Source organism: Adiantum capillus-veneris, chromosome 6 (assembly GCF_014529385.1).
Source record: "Adiantum capillus-veneris isolate H3 chromosome 6, ASM1452938v2, whole genome shotgun sequence".
Taxonomy (NCBI): Eukaryota; Viridiplantae; Streptophyta; class Polypodiopsida; order Polypodiales; family Pteridaceae; genus Adiantum; species Adiantum capillus-veneris.
The window spans coordinates 115,452,171-115,470,724 of record NC_140936.1 but is presented as its reverse complement, the minus strand read 5'-3'; positions in this window follow the sequence as shown (position 1 = coordinate 115,470,724).

Genomic DNA, 18,554 nt, shown 5'->3' with positions numbered 1-18,554 from the left:
AGTATCTTTATATGAATAGAACCCTGGTCCCCTCTATGTAAATGCACCTTGTGTGATTAATAGATACACTTTGGGGTATGCAATTATGGTGTCATCTCTCTCTCTCTTCTCCCTCGTCTCGTGTCTTGCTCTCTCTTGTTGAGCTATATATAGTATCTCTATATATATAGAGATACTATATATAGCTCAATAGTATCTACCTCACTCTTAATGTTTATGATGTGTGGGACCAAATGGTACAATGTACATAGTGTGATATATGCAAAAATGAATGTCACAGGTGCAGTCGTGTACGTACCTTGCCGGGCGGGCGAGGTGTAACATTTAATGGTCTAAAAGCTTATGTGTCATGGAAATTAGCATGAACATAGTGGGCATTTCATTAGAATAGATTCCTAATGAGAATTACAAGAGTGCTTGGGTGGAGAGAGCAACAAAAATCATAACACCTAGTTAGATAGCATCAACAATACTTTCAAAAGAGAGAGAAATTAAGCTATTGACAACAGTTGAGGACTGGATTTTCATGGAGCCGGTCCCCCCTCCAAAAGGCTTTGTATTATGGTTTCTCCCATCAAGAGAGACATTGTACAATACAATTCTTTGTGTTCCTTCAAGACTAGCTAGTGCAATGAAGATGAAAGATTCATCCACTAAGCAAAACACTTAGCAAACACAACTTTAATTATCCCCCTTCTCAGACCCAAGACCTCACACACCTTCGAAGATGGTGAGAGCTAGCAGGGTATGAGAGTAGATTGAGAGAAAGAAGGAGTATCTTACGAGAAAGATGTACATATCCTCACATAATCACTCATATTAGCATAGCTTATCTTAGTAATTAGCTTGGTAGAGGAGATGAGCATGCATTGAAGCTTGGCTCTTGGTTGGATTTGCATCCACATGCCAAGAGTATGTCGATGTAGGCTTCTATCTCACAAGCTTGGAGTAGGTGATGAGCTCTCCATTAAAGCTTGGGAAGAGATAGTCTTCTTTTCTTCACACATGATATTGTGTGAGTGTCTGTGTGATAATGCCTTGCAAAAATCAGCCCCCTCTCTCTCTTGAGCGAGCCCTCTTGCTATTTGCTCTTGCTCAGCCCTCATTGGCCCTCCCCAAGTCAAGCCAATGACTATTAAGCAGCATAAGTGATAGCCTTCTGACATGTGTCCCCCTTTCCCCTTTTGTGATAACTTTAGGTAAATTAATAATTCAATTAAACCCTTATTGGACCCCTTTGACTCCTAGCCAATAGGAATCAGGCAAGCCATTGGGCTCCTGAATGCTCATTGGACCCCTTGGGAGACTGCCCAATAGTCTTCTAGGAGACTGCCCAATAGTCTTCTAGGAGACTGCCCAATAGTCTTCTAGGAGACTTAATTCTCATTGGTTTCTTTTATTAAGTGTTTTTAAATTAATTAAACTAGATTTACTCTAGCCTAATTCTCATTGGTCCACCTCCAAGGCCATGCAATAGGAATTGGGCACACCTTGTGGGCATCTGGGCTAGGGAGCTGACATGTGTCCCTAATTCCCTTTGTGTAAAGGGAGCCTGTGTGTGTGTGAATTCCTCTCTCATCCCCTACTCTCAAGGCTCGCTTCCTCCTATTTAGGGATTTGAAAAGACTTTCTGGTCACACACAATGCATCCAATTTCCCTAGGGTTGACCTTTGGACACAACCTTTGAAATTTGGAACCTTAGCATTTTGGAAGTCTTAATGGGCTGAACCTTAGGGTCTTTTTAGCCCATTGTTGCACATGGATATCTTGCAGATGGCCCCCCCTTTCGATCCCTACTGTGGCCGGTCTACTAGCTTAACCAATATTCTAGCTTTTTCTCCCCTGGCACTTCCCCATATTAAATGATCAGTTTAACATGACAAAATCATTTAGAAGAATTAGATATTGATTATTATGACACGAGGCCCTACACGTGGCACCATGGAATGATTTTACACATAAATATATGCCTAATTTTCTTTGGGAATGTACAAATGTCAAGTGTTTCGAAGTGGCACGCTCGTTTTGCCTAGAAAGTTCAATGCGGGCAATCTCGGTCAAAAATAGCAGGTTTCGTGCGCTAGCGTGAAAGACGTATCCAAAGTGCTTACCAAGTGGGAAAATGAGTTTCAATATGAAATTTGAGCCCAATGGGTTTTTTCCACAATTTTAGGGAATTTTTCTCAGCTCGTTTGGGCTTTTTACGGACAAAAAGTAATATTTTTGGGCTGAAAAATGGCTAAAAAAATAGCCTTACAAATGCTCAATATAGCTCAAAATGCCACATCAACGATGCTGGCATTTTTTCTCAAGTTGTGTGGTAATGTTTAGAGCCAAGAGTGAGCCCATTGGGTACATAAGCAAGGAGATACAACCATTCCTCTACAGGGTGCTAGTGCAGTCCCGTGCTGCTTCCACTATATGGTTGAGGCTGTGAGGCCTCCAATTAGGGTTTCCCCTCCTCAAATAAGTACTTGGGCTTCTCCAATGAAGTACTGAAGCTTCCATGAAATGGTCATGACGAAGAATCTATGCGTAAATTTAGAATTTTTAACAGGTCGAATGAGCACTTCATCTGTGCAATTGGGAGCGAGGCTACACCTAATCTTCACATACACAAGAGTTTTGAGTTAGTATTGGTTCTTTTTCAAAGTGGAGCTTTTATGGATGGAGTTTTGTTCTTTTTTAGCGTGTTTTTGGCTTCAAATTGTCTATGCCTTGCTTGATTTTGCTACAAATCCTCACAGTCAGAGGCCCGGTGCTTTCCTAGTCGCACTGTGCACTTCTTGACATGTTTTTGGTGAACCCGATGTGAAGTAGGCTAGGGTGAGGGTTCAAAAGCTTCATTGAAGGTCTCAAAAGAAAGGTTTAAAGATATGGAGAAACAAGATAAACTGGGGGTTCGGTTTGATCCAGTCACAATGCAAATGTTTCAAGATTTTGCAGTGTTTATGCAGCAGTAGCAAGCTGCAGAAAGGAGGGAGATCTCCTCAACCAAAGCGCTTCAATCTGTGGTGAAGAAATTGGACCAATTTAAAGGTAAAGATGTAACAAAGTATCTTTGTGGATGTGTAAAGGAGATGGAGCTTCATCCAGTGTCCGAAGCAGAGATGGTGCAAAGTTTTGAACTTGCTGTGGTTCCCGAGATCAGAGAGCATGTAAGGGGAATTAGAAATGAGCATGAGGCAACTTGGGAAGCATTCAAATTAGCCTTGAAGAAAGAGTATTTCATGGAGGACTCCGAAAGGGTAACAGAGAGGACTTTCTTAGAGTGTGTAGTTCGGCCAAAAGAGGGGATCTCCCCTACCGAACTCCTAAGGGAATTTGAATGCCATTATGATCAACTATCAAGGACTGAAAAGGCTACGCTAAACTCAGATAAGACAGAGCTCTTTTTGCAAGCAGCAGGTAAAGAGATTCAAGAGAAGTTAGAGCTATTACTTGAGGATAAGGATGCAGAACAGGGCTTGAAGACCAATTTGAATGAAGTTGAAGACGCCATCTCGTTGCTAACTAAGCAACAACGATGAAGAGACAAGATGATAGTTAACCCTTCTCAAGTCCCAAGTGTTCTCCAGAGTCCTATAAAGCCTGTGATTGTGGTTCCAAAGAGTGACAAGTCCATTCTAGATAATATTGTCAAGGGAATGCAAGAGCTCAAGTTAAAGCTTACAAGGCTAGAAGAAAAGGGGCAACCATCAAGTCAATCTATAGGGCAACGACTGCAAACCAAAGAAGGCTTTGTAAATCAATGCATATGGTGCAACAACAGTGACCATGGAAGTAGGGATTGTGAACGTTTTAAAGACGCTTTGACAAAGGAGCTTGTTTTCTTTTAAGATGGAAAAGTTCACTTAAGTGAAACAAGTAAGCTCTTGGGAACAAACTTTGGAAAAGGCGGGATGAAGAAGCTAGTTGAGGAAATGGATACTAGCCATGCCATCTTGATGGTTGAGGCAGCCACCTATGGGTTTAAGGTGGATCCTATTAAGAAAAAAGGATCAGTCAAGGTTGGAGAAGAGGGATCTAATGGTATTGGAGAGCTATGGCCATGCGCTATAGAGTCTGCTATGAAGGGTAAAATGACTACAAAGGTTTTACATGAAGCTGGAGATTGCATTCGGCTTGAAACAGGTTGGAATGACCCTGTGGACTCTTTGTCATTGCATTCATATATTGCCAAATGTCAAGCAAATGAGGCCATTGTTGAAGAGAAATGTAGGCATGAGAATGGGGATGAAGGGCCTTCAAAGCGGGCAACGAGGAGTGGAGGTAGAATTTACATAGTGCCTCCTAGATCACCTTCCCCACAACAAATGCCTGTCCCCGAAGTGTCTATGCAAGAAGCCTCTAAAGACAAGAAGAAGGATGCAATAGAATCCAAAGCGAAGGGTCCAGCCTACAAACTCCAATCCGATATAGAGGCAGCAACGGATCTCAAAAAGGTTTTGGAAGAGAGGATTCTAAACAGTAAGGTGGAATTTACCTTGGGTGAGGTCCTTGGTATAGCAAAGCGGCAATTCCACGAAGAAATAATTGATATCATAAAGAGGAAGCTGCAGTCTCTTACTGAATCTATCCATGTACAAGGTGAAGAGGAGACTTTAAATGCACAAGGTGTACAGGTCTATGGCGAGCAAGGTGAAGAAATTTTTGTTGGATGCTACAAGTCTAGGGGAGGAGTAAAACACATTTGATTCTTGGATGATGAAGATGAAGTGGAAACCACTCACAAGAGCTACTACTTGAATAGTCACTGGGCAAGAGCAACTACTGAGACACTGGTAAAAGTGAAAGACTTAGAAGAGCCATACATTGCGTTGATAGATCATGGGTCGGAAATTAACCTCATGTCAAAGAGTCTTTATCAAAAAGGGAAATGGCCAATTGATATAAATCATGGATGGATGATTCGTGCAGCAAACAACTCATCAGGGGAGTTCTAAAGAGCTTGTCCAAATGTAAAGGTGACTATTGGGGATGTGAAAGATGACCAAAATTTCTTTGTACAGGAGATGTCTACATATCCTCTTATCCTTGGGCAGCCATACATCACTGCTACTCGCATGGAAACCAAGGTGATGGATGATGGGTCAGCTTATGCAAGAATAAGGAGCAGGGATGGAAAGCATGCAGTCTAGTTCCTAACTGTTTGTGTAGACCATGAAAGGAATCATGAAAGTCATAGAGAGCAACCCTTGCCAAAGACAAACAAAGAGTTCAAGGACTACAGGGATATGAGGGGTTTTGTCCATGTACCATTGTAGAGCGGGATTGCAGTGGTGCAAGAAGAGAAAGGTTCTCGCATGATGTATATGCAAAGGAAATGTTTTCTACAGGTTTTGTAGGATTATCAGACTATGGATCTATTGATTTTACAGAGTGTGAGGACTTAAAGCGGGGTGAATGACAACATGTAAATAGTGTACAAAGAGGTTTGAAGATGAATGGTTTGCTAGAAGATGATGAATGCATTGCAGGTGTGTTTGATGAGTGTTCTTTTGTTGATAATATTCAAGATTTGTAGTCTTTAATAGATTGCAATTTGCATATGGGAAGTGAGGTTGTGAAAGTATGCTCAATAGAAATGTACAAGGTCATTGAGGATTTCAAAAATGCTCAAGGTGTTGATGTATGAGTGGAGACTAAGTATAAGCTTGTGGAAAAGAAAGTGAAACCAGTGGCATTACCTCTACCAAAAGATTTCACAAATAAGATGGAGAAAGCTGCTTTGCAACCTAGCCTTTGTAACCCAAGCAATATTGGACACAAGTTCACAAAGGATTCTTTGAAAGAGTTAAAGTTTGGTTGCGAGGATAGTTTGACAAAAGCTGAAAAGATATGCTTTGAAGACATGCTTGCCAAACACGGAAAAGCTTTTGCATTTGACCCTTATGAGATAGGGTGTGTTGATCCATCCATTGTTGCTCCTATGGTGATCTTCACTATCCCTCATGTACCTTGGAACTTGAGACCTATTCCTGTTCCAAAGGCCCATTTGCCAAAACTCATTGAGTTGCTTAATGAAAAGATCAATATGGGTATCTTGGAGCCTTCTTGTGCTCCGTATTCAAACAGGTGGTTCACAGTTCCGAAGAAAAATGGTTCTTTACGCTTTATTCAGGATATGCAACCTGTAAATAAGGTGACAATCAGACATGTGGGTATAGGGCCAATTGTCGATGAGTTTGTAGAGGCATTTGCAGGGAGGGCAATATATTCTATGGGAGATTTGTACTCAGGGTATGATCAGTTCCAACTAGCAATGGAAAGCAGGGACTTGACTACCATGAGGACACCCTTGGGTTTGGTAAGGATGTGCACCTTACCTCAGGGGGCAACGAATTCAGTTGCACACATGATGAATGGTATGAACAAAGTCCTACGTGACTTCATACTGCAAACTACAATGCCTTTCCTTGATGATGTGCCAATCAAAGGATGTGATGTAAGTGATAAAGATGTGGCTCTAGACTTGAGGGGGTGCCAAAAATATGTGGCAAACCATATCAATGATTGTGATAATATCTTGTTAAGGTTGGACGAGGTGAACCTTACCTTGTCTGGCCAAAAGTCAGTGTTTGGTGTGAATGAAGTTCTTATTGTGGGACATATGTGCGGGCCATATGGTAGAAGGCATTGTCCTGCAAAGATTGATGTAATCCAGAGAATGAAAGAGAAATGTATAAATGTCACTGAGGTTCGAAGGTTCTTGGGTGCATGCGTGTTTTATGTTATTTGGATTCCGCATTATGCACATGTAGCAGAGCCTTTGTATCAACTTTTGAGAAAGAACCAAAAGTTTCAATGGGAAGAAATGCATACACATTCCATGAGGAAATTAATGAAGTTGCTTCTTATGTCTCCAACTTTGAGGAAAGAAAAATATGAATGTGGAAGATATGTAATTGTGAAAGTGGATACTAGCCCCACGGGAATTGGATGGGCGATTGGGCAAGATGATAATGATGGCAAGAGATATGTGGTGAGATTTGGAGCAAAAGTCCTAAGTGCTCGTCAACACAACTATCCACAGGTAAAAAGAGAGTTATGGGGAGTAGTCACAACTTTGAAATGTGACAAAGAATATCTAATAGGAGCAAATGTATTAGTGGAGACTGATTGTCTACCCCTTCTTGGAATGATAACAAGTTGCTCAACTCCCGGCATTGCTATGTTGAGATGGATTGCCTACATAAAATCCTTGAATCCAGAATTTAAGCATATTGCAGGGAAAGATAATCCAGTTGCAGATATGATTTCAAGAGCAAGGTATGTAAAAGAAGAAGACATGGTTGTCGAGGGCGAAGATGTAGGCACACAGTTCTATAGTATCTCTCATGACAAGGGTGATCATGTTTGCCTATCAAATGCACTTGAGTCATTTACAGATGACCTATATCAAGGTGACTGGTTGCTCATTGGACGCTATCTGAGCACTTTGACAAGGCAAGAAGGGTGGACTGATCAAGAGCTCAAAAGAATACGGAGAAAGGCCTATGGATACTTTTTGAAAGATGGGTACTTATGGAAGCGTCCAGAACAAAGAAATGGAATTCCAATGAGAGTCGTGAATGATAAGGACGCTCAAAATGAGCTTATGAAAAAGTTTCATGAGAGTCTTTATGCTGGACATAGAGGTGTATGGGCCACCTTTACTAAAATGAAAGAGAGGTATTGGTGGAAAGGTATGTATAAAGATGTATCTCACTTTGTGGAGTCCTATGAAACCTGTCAAATGTATTCAAATGTACGACATTGTGATGGTTTTCACCCTACTTACCCATTGGCCATGCATTACAAGTGGGTAGTAGATATGGTTATGATGACATTGGGCTTATGGAAAATGAGATACATAGTGCTTGCATGAGAAGACTTAACCAATCAAGTTGAAGGTCGTTCTCTAAGAACAAAAAGCACAGAAGGGATATGTAAGTTCCTCTTGGATGATGTAATTAGCCGTTATGCTTGTGTTGGGAAAATAACAGCGGACAGGGGTGAGTTGGATGTTGACAAAACAAGGGAGTTTTTCTCTAGATTGGGCATTAAACTTGCTCTCACTACTGCATATAATCCTGAGGGAAATGGTAAATCGGAACATGGGCATCCTCCTATCATTAAAGCTTTAGCTAAGGCATGCAAAGGTAAAATGGGAGAGTGGCCTAGGTTGTTGACTCATGCTTTAGGGGCTGATTGTACAACTCATAGCTCGGTTACTAGTTATATGCCTTTTGAGTTGATGTATGGTCAGAAACCTATAATGCCAATTGAGGATGTAACTCCCACATGGAATGTATTACCTTGGGAAGATGGAATGAGTAGGGAAGAACTTCTTGCTTTGCACATACAACAGTTAGAAAGAAGGCCCCAAGATATTGAGATTGCAGTAGCACAATTAAAAGATGCAAGGTTAAAGAACAAGGACAGATTCGACAAGAGGCATAGGCTCAGACCTAAAGCTATTGAGGAAGGTGATTGGGTGTTGGTGTATGATAGTAGTCTTAAAAATCAACATTCAACAATAAGAAAGCTTTCAAAGAGATGATTTGATCCTTATATGATTCAGCATGTACATGGGAATGCAACTTATACCTTGCACGAATTAGATGGGACAAAAAAAAAAGATTCCCATTGCAGGGAAAAGAATCAAGTTATTCAAAAGAAGAGGTGATACAGATCCCTTTGATTCACAGGAAGGTCAAAATGAAGGCTCTGATGAAAATGGTATGGATGTGGATGAAGAACAAGAGGATGATGCGTTAGATTTTGTTGCAAGCGATGATGAAATTGACATGTATGTTGACCTAAATGAAGAGTGAACCTTGAAAATATATATGTGGCACATGCTGGAGGATGTGCAGGTTTAGAGGGGGTGGATGTCGTGTGATGGCACGTTCATAATGTGAAATTAAATTATCTACCTCACTCTTAATGTTTATGATGTGTGGGACCAAATGCTACAATGTATATAGTGTGATGTATGCGAAAATGAATGTCACGGTTGCAATCGTGTACATACCTTGTCGAGCGGGTGAGGCCCTAGACGTGGCACCATGGAATGCCTTTACACATAAATATATGCCTAATGTTCTTTGGGAATGTACAAATAAGTGTTTCAAAGTGGCACGCTTGTTTTGCCTAGAAAGTTCAATGCGGACAATCTCGGCCAAAAATAACAGGTTTCATGCACTGGCGTGAAAGACGTATCCAAAGTGCTTACCAAGTGGTAAAATGAGGTTCAACATGAAATTTGAGCCCAATGGGTATTTTCCACAATTTTAGGGAATTTTCTCCAGCTCATTTGGGCTTTTTACGGATAAAAAGTGACATTTTTGGGCTAAAAAATGGCTAAAAATGGCCTTAACATGGTCAAAAATAGCCTTAAAATTGCTCAAAATAGCTCAAAATTCCACATCAACAACGCTGGCATTGTTTCTCAAGTTATGTGGGAATTTTTTAAATCCAAGAATGAGCTCGTTTGGGTACATGAGCAAGGAGATACAGCCATTCCTCTACAGGGTGCTAGTGCAGTTCCGTGCCGCTTCCACTACATGGATGAGGCTGTGAGGCCTTCAATTAGGGCTTATCCAATGAAGGACTAACGCTTCCATGAAGTGGTCACGATGAAGAATCGAAGCGTAAATTTAGGGTTTTTAACAGCTCGAATGAGCACTGCATCTGTGCAATTGGGAGCAAGGCTACACCTAATCTTAACACACACAAGAGTTTTGAGTTAGTATGGTTCTTTTTCAAAGTGGAGATTTCATGGCTGGAGTTTTGTTCTTTTTTAGTGTGTTTTTGTCTTCAAATCGTCTATGCCTTGCTTGATTTTGCTACGAATCCTCATAGTCAGAGGCCCGGCGCTTTCCTAGTCGCATTGTGCACTGCTTGACAACGCGATAAAAGGTCGTGGTAACAATTAGAGATTTTCATAATGTATCACCTCGTGATGGGATTTTCTATGTAGGATATTGCATATGTGTAGAAGCCTTGCTTCACCATGTACAATTGTGTGCTAATCAAGTTAATGGGGGAATTTGTATGAAGCAAGATTTAAGAGCGCGCTAATGAGCAAGATTTTATATTCTTTTCTCTTGCATAGAAATTTTTTTAAAAAATACCCACTCTATAGGAAATTGGAACCAAAGTTTTAGGAGAGAGATTTGTTATCCATCTCCCTCAAGTATAGCTCTCCATATCTCTTAGTTCACACCTCCGTCCCTCTCTTTCTCTATCTTTTTTCTGCCTTGCTTTGTCCCTCAACCCTCTTTGAATGGAAATTACATTTACTATATAAGATATCATTCAATATATCTCTATTTATTTTGGTTTGTCCATTTCCATTCCGACTTTTGCTCATGCAGATACTGGGCATAATTGACTCCCTTTGGTATGGTGCTTCTCAATGCCCATGTGTGATGGTGGTAGATACTTCATGTGGTAGTGTTGTATACTTCTACGTCCACTTATTGCATACATAGAAGTATTCATTATATACCTTGCAGATCTTTGCTGCCCTTGGATCCTCTCGATCTGTGAAAGTGGGGTTGATTTTTTTATGAGTGTAGACCTTCACTTCATCTCTCCTTTTTGTGACTGAGCTACTAGCATTGTGTAGCCCCAAAGCATCTGTGATGATCTAAGGGGTGATTATCACCTCAATCTTCTAGCCATTTAAAGCAAGAATCATCACTTTGTTGTCTCTTTGAATGGAGCTAGCTAGCTCATAGAATCTTTGTGTATCCACACCTCCTGGTTGGGTTGTGAAGAAGTTCTGTCAATCAGCTCTGTCTAGCTGGGTGAGCGTCTCTTCCTTAAGGCATAGTCCATGATTTCTCATGGATTCATGGGGATATCGAGAGTGTTGCCGTGCGGGTCTCTGAATGTGCCTTAGTATACTGTTAGACCTTCCTTTTCCAGAGTTCCTGCATCCACCCAAGATTTTGATTGCTTCAATTCTCATTGGGGATTATTGTACAGGCTATGTTGTTGCAATGATATCTCTCACAAGGAAAGTCTCTTCTTCTTTGTTGGCGATTTGTTGGTGACGGGAGCAAAGCAAACCCCGAACCCCGACGGCCTCTAAAACGCCGGTGGCCGAATGGCACGCCTCGAGCCTGTCACGATAAAGCGAACAAGGGGGGCCACCACCTAGCTTTGAGCGGATAGGACGCAGACTATGATGATATGAACACCGCAAACTTACATACACACACACACACACACACATACACACACACACACAGATGATCAAATGATGAAAACCCTCAGGGGTGTGAGGTAGAGTTATTTATGTAGTATTTACAATGACCTTCCTTCCCGCGAGGTGGCACACCGTGGTGATAGAGAGGTAGGGAGAAAAGATGGTGCAACTATTTGGTGCGTTCTCTTAGACGACTGTGTGTGTGTGTGTGTTGTGTATGTGAGAGAGAGAGAGAGAGAGAGAGAGAGAGAGAGAGAGAGAGAGAGAGAGAGAGAGCAAATTTACTGCGCCTATACAGGCCTGCAAGGGAGAGAGGGAGAAATGGCCGGCTGCGGCTATATGCAGAACGCGCGAGAGAGAGAGAGAGAGGAATGAGAGGTGGTGAGGGAGGGAGAGGATGAGGGTGTGTGTGTGTGTGTGTGTAATAGCAAGGGTGTGGAGCGGCTGTGTGAGCGGGCACTGTAGGAGCGAACATGGGGGGTCCTCTTGTGCGGGTGAGCGCGAAGCGCGAGGGAGATAGGGAGGGGGAGGTGAGAGGAATGGGGGGGGGGGGGGGGGTTGTGGCTCAAATTGGCGCCCCACTGGCTAGGTCCGGACTGCGCAAAGGCTGAGGTGAGGTGCGGGCCATGAATGTCCGAGAATGGGGTTGGGAGGTGAGCATAGTCAACGGGAGGGGGGGGGGGTTTAGAATATGTATATATATATATATATAACCTCCCCCTAAGGCAGGTTCCCGCCAAAGGACGAAGAGGGAGAGAGGCATTAGGAAAAAATTGGACCGCCTTGGGGCCATGTAAGGATTCCTAATTTTAAGGGATTAAAGCTAATTTTGTAGGGGATGGAGGCAACAAAGACAATAAATAGGGCTAGTTTTGTAGCTCTCTCTCTAACTTCTCTCTAGATAGGAGAGGGGGGGAAAGTAGGGAATGAGGATGGTAAAGTAGGAGGAAGAGGGGGGATAAAGTAGGAGAAAGAGGGAGTAAAAAGAGAGAGAGGAGTAAAAGTAAAGAGAAGAACCATTCTCTCTCTACCTATCACCAAACAAAGAGAGTAAGTAGTTATGACAAAATCCACTTTTCAGTTCGTGCATCAATTCACCCCAAAAAAATGAAATTTTTATAAAATCTTCAAAATGGATCTTTTAAGCTTTCAAAAGGTCCCTATATATATATATATATATATATATATATAAAGCAGTATTTTTTTAGAAGAATCTAGCTTTTATAAGCTTCAAAACTAAAATTCCCAAGGTCCCTCTCTACATTAATTCCACAAAGAGAGTAAGTAGTTATGACATCTTCCACTTTTCAGCTCGTGCATCAATTCACCCCAAAAAATGATTTTTTAATAAAATCTTCAAAATGGATCTTTTAAGCTTTAAGAAGGTCCCTATATATATATATCAAATATATAAAACATTATTTTTTTAGAAGAATCTAACTTTTATAAGCTCCAAATCTAAAATTCCTTGGGTCTCTCTCTACATTAATTCCAAGAATAAATAGATAATGCCACATCATCAAAACGTCCATCTAGTAAAGCCTAAAAATTAAAAATTTAAAAATTTAAAAATTTCCCTCCTTTGAGCTAAAAAATTGAACTTATATATGAAAAAATATATTTTTAAGTCTGTTTATCCCAAAAAGTATATCTTATCAAATTTTTTCCCCATCATAACTTTTCACCATGTCTCTTCGCGACATAACCAATGAATCACCTGCGCCGTCATCTACTAGGTCAACTAATGTCAGTTTGCGTCTACCGATCGAATTTTCTCCCACAAAAAAAAATGACGAGAAAGCATCTCAACTGGCATCCGTACGACGGTTTCGAGGAGAAACCAATGTTGACTTGTGGCTTGATGGAGGGTTGTATCCAAAAGATCCGCTCATGGGCTGTCATCCAACATTCCATACACTCCCAAGCTTAATCAAATATGTGGGAGAAGGAGAACGTGGTCTTCTTGGGTATTGTAAGAGATTGGACTCCAATCATGCAGATGCGTCGGCATATTTTCGACAACAATGTCAAGTGTTACACATTCATTCCACAAATCTTCAACAAAAACTACATTCCACAGAGAAACAACTCAAAGATCTTAAAGAGGAGATGAAAGCTACAGAAACAGAGGTAACTAAGCTACAAATTTTAATGATGCACCTAAAAGCCACTCCATTTGGCATGCGTGAGCGTAAGAGGGAGTTCTCTTCCATTGAAAACCTAGCCTCTAATGGAGGGGCACGTAAGAAGCGGATCACGGCAACCAGGTATTTTTTTTAATTCACAGTGTTCATAACTCTAGAATTATTTCCATCAATTTGTAACTCGGTTCACCTTTTGAAATAGGACATATATACAAGATGTGTGTGGAAGTTTTAGACAAGAGGACCGTTGCAATCTTGTCCTAGGATGCATCTCAAAGGAAGATATACTTTACATCATAGGTTGTGAAAAGGCCTAACACGTGAAAGATGACATCACAAAGGAGATGCTAAAAAAGTCTCTAACCTTGTGTCTTAGGATGGTGTCCAGAGAGCTTGTGATGAGGTTGGGATCAGCACAAATGCATACCATGCACTTCATGGATTGAGGAAAAATGCATTACTAGAGCAAGGCATCACCAAGAATTTATTTCCTATTCCACATAGGGTCCAACTTGCAAAAAAATCAAACAATGATCTCGTTTGGGAATCCCTTGGCGAATACAAACACATTGAAGGATCCATGATGTACTCTTCCACGAGTGCCAAGTCACGTGGTAATATAAAGGAGGCAATACTATTCCTAATGGGGCAAAGTCTTTTAGTTATCATCAATTCAACAATATTTTTGTTGACTTGAAATGACTACAACGAGCTATGGTTAAATTTTATGCTTTGTCTTCACAAGGTAATACAAATTGTAATGTCATTTTTTATTTGTATTGAATATCATTTAGTATAACAATTCAATTCCTGTGTTGTTTCAGTACTTGGAGAGAAGCTCATATTTATTCTTAAGCTAGATGAATGTCAAATTGTCAAAGGACGGAGATTGGAACGTATGAGTGTGACACTCATGAATGAGGCAATGTTTTTTGTAAAAGTCGATGCTATCGGTGATCATTCTCAGAAACCATCATTTAGTGTACAATCGGAAAAAGAAATATGTTGGTTAGGAGCTTTTGAAGTTCCGAAAGAGACTCATGAGTTGTTGGCATGGGTCTTCTCTATGATCCCGTGGATCAGAGAGGTTATTAAGGCACAACTAGAGGGAGAAAAGCTAGAAGTAGATGGAGTAGGTACATTTGATGTTGAGTGGCACTTAGGAGGTGATCTAAAAACAATCAAATGTATACTTGGGTGTAAACAAGGTGCTTCATCACTTCTTCCTTCTCCATATTGTGTACGAGGATACAAGGAGAGTACTCGTGGCTCCACGTCTTCAAAGAAAAATGGCAAGGGAAGTTAGGCAACAGGTTCAATGGATGATGATGCAAGGGATTGGGTGTGCTCGGTGTTGAAGTGTCCTATCATGGAGGTCCCCAATCAGTCGACAAAAGATAAAACATGGCATCTCATTATCAATTTTCCACTTACAAATGTACACTTTTACAGTTTGCATGCCTTTATGCGTATATTTGATCGCTTGTTAAAGATTCACATAGAGTACGCTTTCACAATGAAACCACTTTCCAGATCCGTGGAAGACATTGGAATAGTTGAGCAATTCTAAATTCGATTGGATGTCATGGTGGCAATGTTTCTATCATCGGTGAGGTGGAAAATATGCATGAAGTGCCACAAAAAGTATCTATGAATGGTGTGAAAGCACGTAGGTTTTTCAAAAAACCAGAGATGCGAAAGGAGAGGGGTGAGGAGGATGCTCCATGGGAGCTATGGAAAGCGCTTTGCAAGTGTACGACCGATCCAGACTAAAATCCCGTGCTTGTAAATCTGCGTAGGCAAGTGTGGCACCACTTGGAGTTAGTGCTTCAAATCATGTGGAAACCCCAAACCATGAGCGAGCAACAAAATTTTTTCAAAGATCACATTTTGAATTTCACTAAAGCATTTGTGCAAGCGTGGGGAGAGAGCAATATCACACACTACATGATAAGTTACTTTGTTCAGTTCAATTTTTGATGCTATACATAAATATTTATTTGATCTAAGCATTTTTTCTTGATGCAGCATATTTTGTATGCGCATGGAGCATTGTTTATGTCAAAATATGGTTCATTAGACATGTGGAGCACTCAAGGAATGGAAAAATCAGAATATCGAGCCAAAGGTGTTTACTTTACAAATACACGTCACGGTGGTGGAACTACAAGATCCAACTACATGAAGGAGATGTTTGATTGGTTCTTTCGTTGTTCTTTGGGGAGATGTCATGCCATAGAGCGAGCGCGAAAGTCAAGTCTTGCCAAGGAGGTTAGGAGACAATCTCGACTTACTACTAAAGAGAAATAGAGAAACTCCACCGGACCCCTTAATCATGCTAGGTGGCGTGAAAATCGCCATAGAGTGGGCAAACGTTGGTTATCCAACATGTAAAACACATGATGCTATGCAATGTAATGTTTATGTTTCTAGATTTCTTTGTTGAGTTTCATATAATACTTCTTCATTTATCCATTTTTTGTTTTTTATATTTTGATGATATTAAGAGTTTTTTTAAGTGGCCTGGTCAAGTGTGAAGAGACCTTTTTTTGTTTAAATAGAAGGCTTTTAGAGAAGAGGGAGTCTCATTTTCAATCTTGCCCCTTCTTACACAATGGCACGAACAAAGCAAACAGCAAGAAAAGATCAACCTTTTTTTGCTCACCCTCACTCATCCGTCCGAGGTGCTCAAAAACCACCTTGGATACACGAACAAAGAGCTCTTAGAAGAGATGGAGAGGGAATGGTCAGGTGAAGAGCAACAAGATGGACAACCTTCACGCAAGAAGAAAAGGGTAGTGACATCAGACACAGAAACCAAAACGGACAATGAAGCACAAAGACCACCATGGAGCGGACAAGAGATCCCAAGCAAATCATCGAGTTCCGGCTGGGAAGACATTGCCATGTGGCTTCGACGCTCTGCCGTCAGATCAGTCTAGAGGTAATCATGGGTTACTAAATGAAGAGGATTTTGAGGATGTAGAAGACGAGCCAGTTGGAGCGCAGGGTGGAGTTGAAGAGCCAGTCGGAGCACATGGTGTCTTTGAAGATGAGCAAGCTCCTCCTTGCAAGCCCTCTCGTAGAAAGAAAAAGTTTTTCAAGGTTCGCCCTCCCAAGGCCCATGTCCCAGATCCTACCATCCCTCAACAACGGGCTCCTGCTGTGAAGCGACACATTCCAAAGGCGTTGCAAGAGATTCGTCACTATCAAAAAACTTCATACCTTCTTATCCGCAACGCACCATTCGCACGTTTGGTGAAAGAGATCATGCAAAGTTATCGAATGGCGTTTCGAGTTCAAGGTATCGCCGTAGAAGCTCTGCAAGAAGCGGGAGAATATCATCTAATTTCTCTTTTTGAAGACACCAACTTGTGTGCTATTCATGCAAAACAGGTGACAATAATTCCCAAGGATTTAGCTCTTGCGCGTCGAATCAGAGGAGAGAGAGAGATTGAATTTGCCTTTTATGCAATTTTGGCAATGTAAAGATATCTTTTTGAAATATAATGAGTCGTGTCTTTTCCAAATATAACGAGTCGTGTACATTTTTGTTTTAAGTGTTATAAATAAAACCAAGTAGAGAGAGAGAGAGAGAGAGAGATGTGGATAGAAGAGCTGTCAACCAAGTGTGGTTTATTAAATAACACCAAAAAAGCATAATATCATTATATTCTTGTAAATTTAGCCTAAAGAAGGTTTAAAAAGGCTGTCTAGGGGCCTGCCGTAGAGGCGCGCGAGAAGGCAAAAGTAAAAGTTACTTTTGCCTTCTCGCGCGCCTCTGCGGCAGGCCCCTAGACAGCCTTTTTAAACTTTCTTTAGGTTAAGTTTACAAGAATATAATGATATTATGCTTTTTTGGTGTTATTTATATGAAAAAAACTTTTTATTTTGATTCAGAGAATTGCACAATCATATCACAAGATAGAACCAATCACGTACTATCTATCGTACCATAAACTCAATGCAGAAGATGTAAAGTACCAGTTAAAATCAATTCCCGTTCGAAATTTGAAATAGCAAAGTACAAAGATGTGATATATCTCATTACAAATTTGAAGGAGTTAATTACAAGATTTATGCAGCTATTGAGTGCTTGAGCCATCTAAGATATGACGAGCAATGTTTTCTCGACGCTCTTGGGTGCAGGGAAGCTGTTTGTGCAACACATCCCAAGAAATTTGTTCCACATTGCTTAGACCTATAGCTTGGCTTAAGGCCATGTTACAAAGCACACGACCACGAATGTGTGTCGCAAATGCAACATTGGCCAGAGATTTATTTACAAGATATATAACTTGGGAGGCTTGAGATATGGTTGACACGCATAGGATGCGGCTCATTTCTTTCATCATTGACACCCAAAATTGACCATAAGGAGTGTACTCCTTGTGGATTATCACAAAGCCGTCCTGGGGAAGCTTGACAAGGTAATGCGCAAGAGACAACTGCCATCCAAAAGCTTGGCGTCTACCATCTCCTCCCCAACTTGCATGCTCATCCACCTCCACAACATTCTACAAAGAAATCAATAGGTAAATAAGATTTCAGAATGCAACAATGAAAATTAATGTAATCACAAAACAAAAATTAATCAATACCTCTTGTTTTTCGTCGTCCTCATCGTTTATGCCTTCACTGTCAAGAGAAATAGATGAATTGGGAGCCATAGCGACACTCTCAAGTTCATCTATATGAACAGGCATAGGAGTGCGTTGGGCTTCAAGCAATGCGCGTGTAGCTACAAACTCCTCCAACGACACAGATGAGTGCGGTGCATCTCTCACCGCCACCATTTCCAACTCCACTGTATCTACCACACTCCCTCCAAGGGGAAGGAGGCTTCGATCCAAAGGATCGGAGGAGGGGTCAATGGCAGAGGACTCTACAGTGGCACAGAGGATGGACAGACACTCATCCATGTGGATGTCAAAAGTATTTTCAAGATCATGTAAAAACAAATATTCCTCTCCATTTATAACAATTGGGGAGAGGTGTTCAAATGAAACCTCCGGAGTTAATGTCTCCTCCGGCGCATCTACATCCGGCTTAAAGGATGCTTTTGCACCCTCATCACCCATGGATTTTGGCAGCATCCATGACACCTCCTGGGTAGGTTAGGGCAAGAATATTGCCCTCTTTGCTTGCATCCTAGGGCGCTGTAACGGGATCTTTTGTGTCCTTGACGACACCCCCAAGGCGCAAA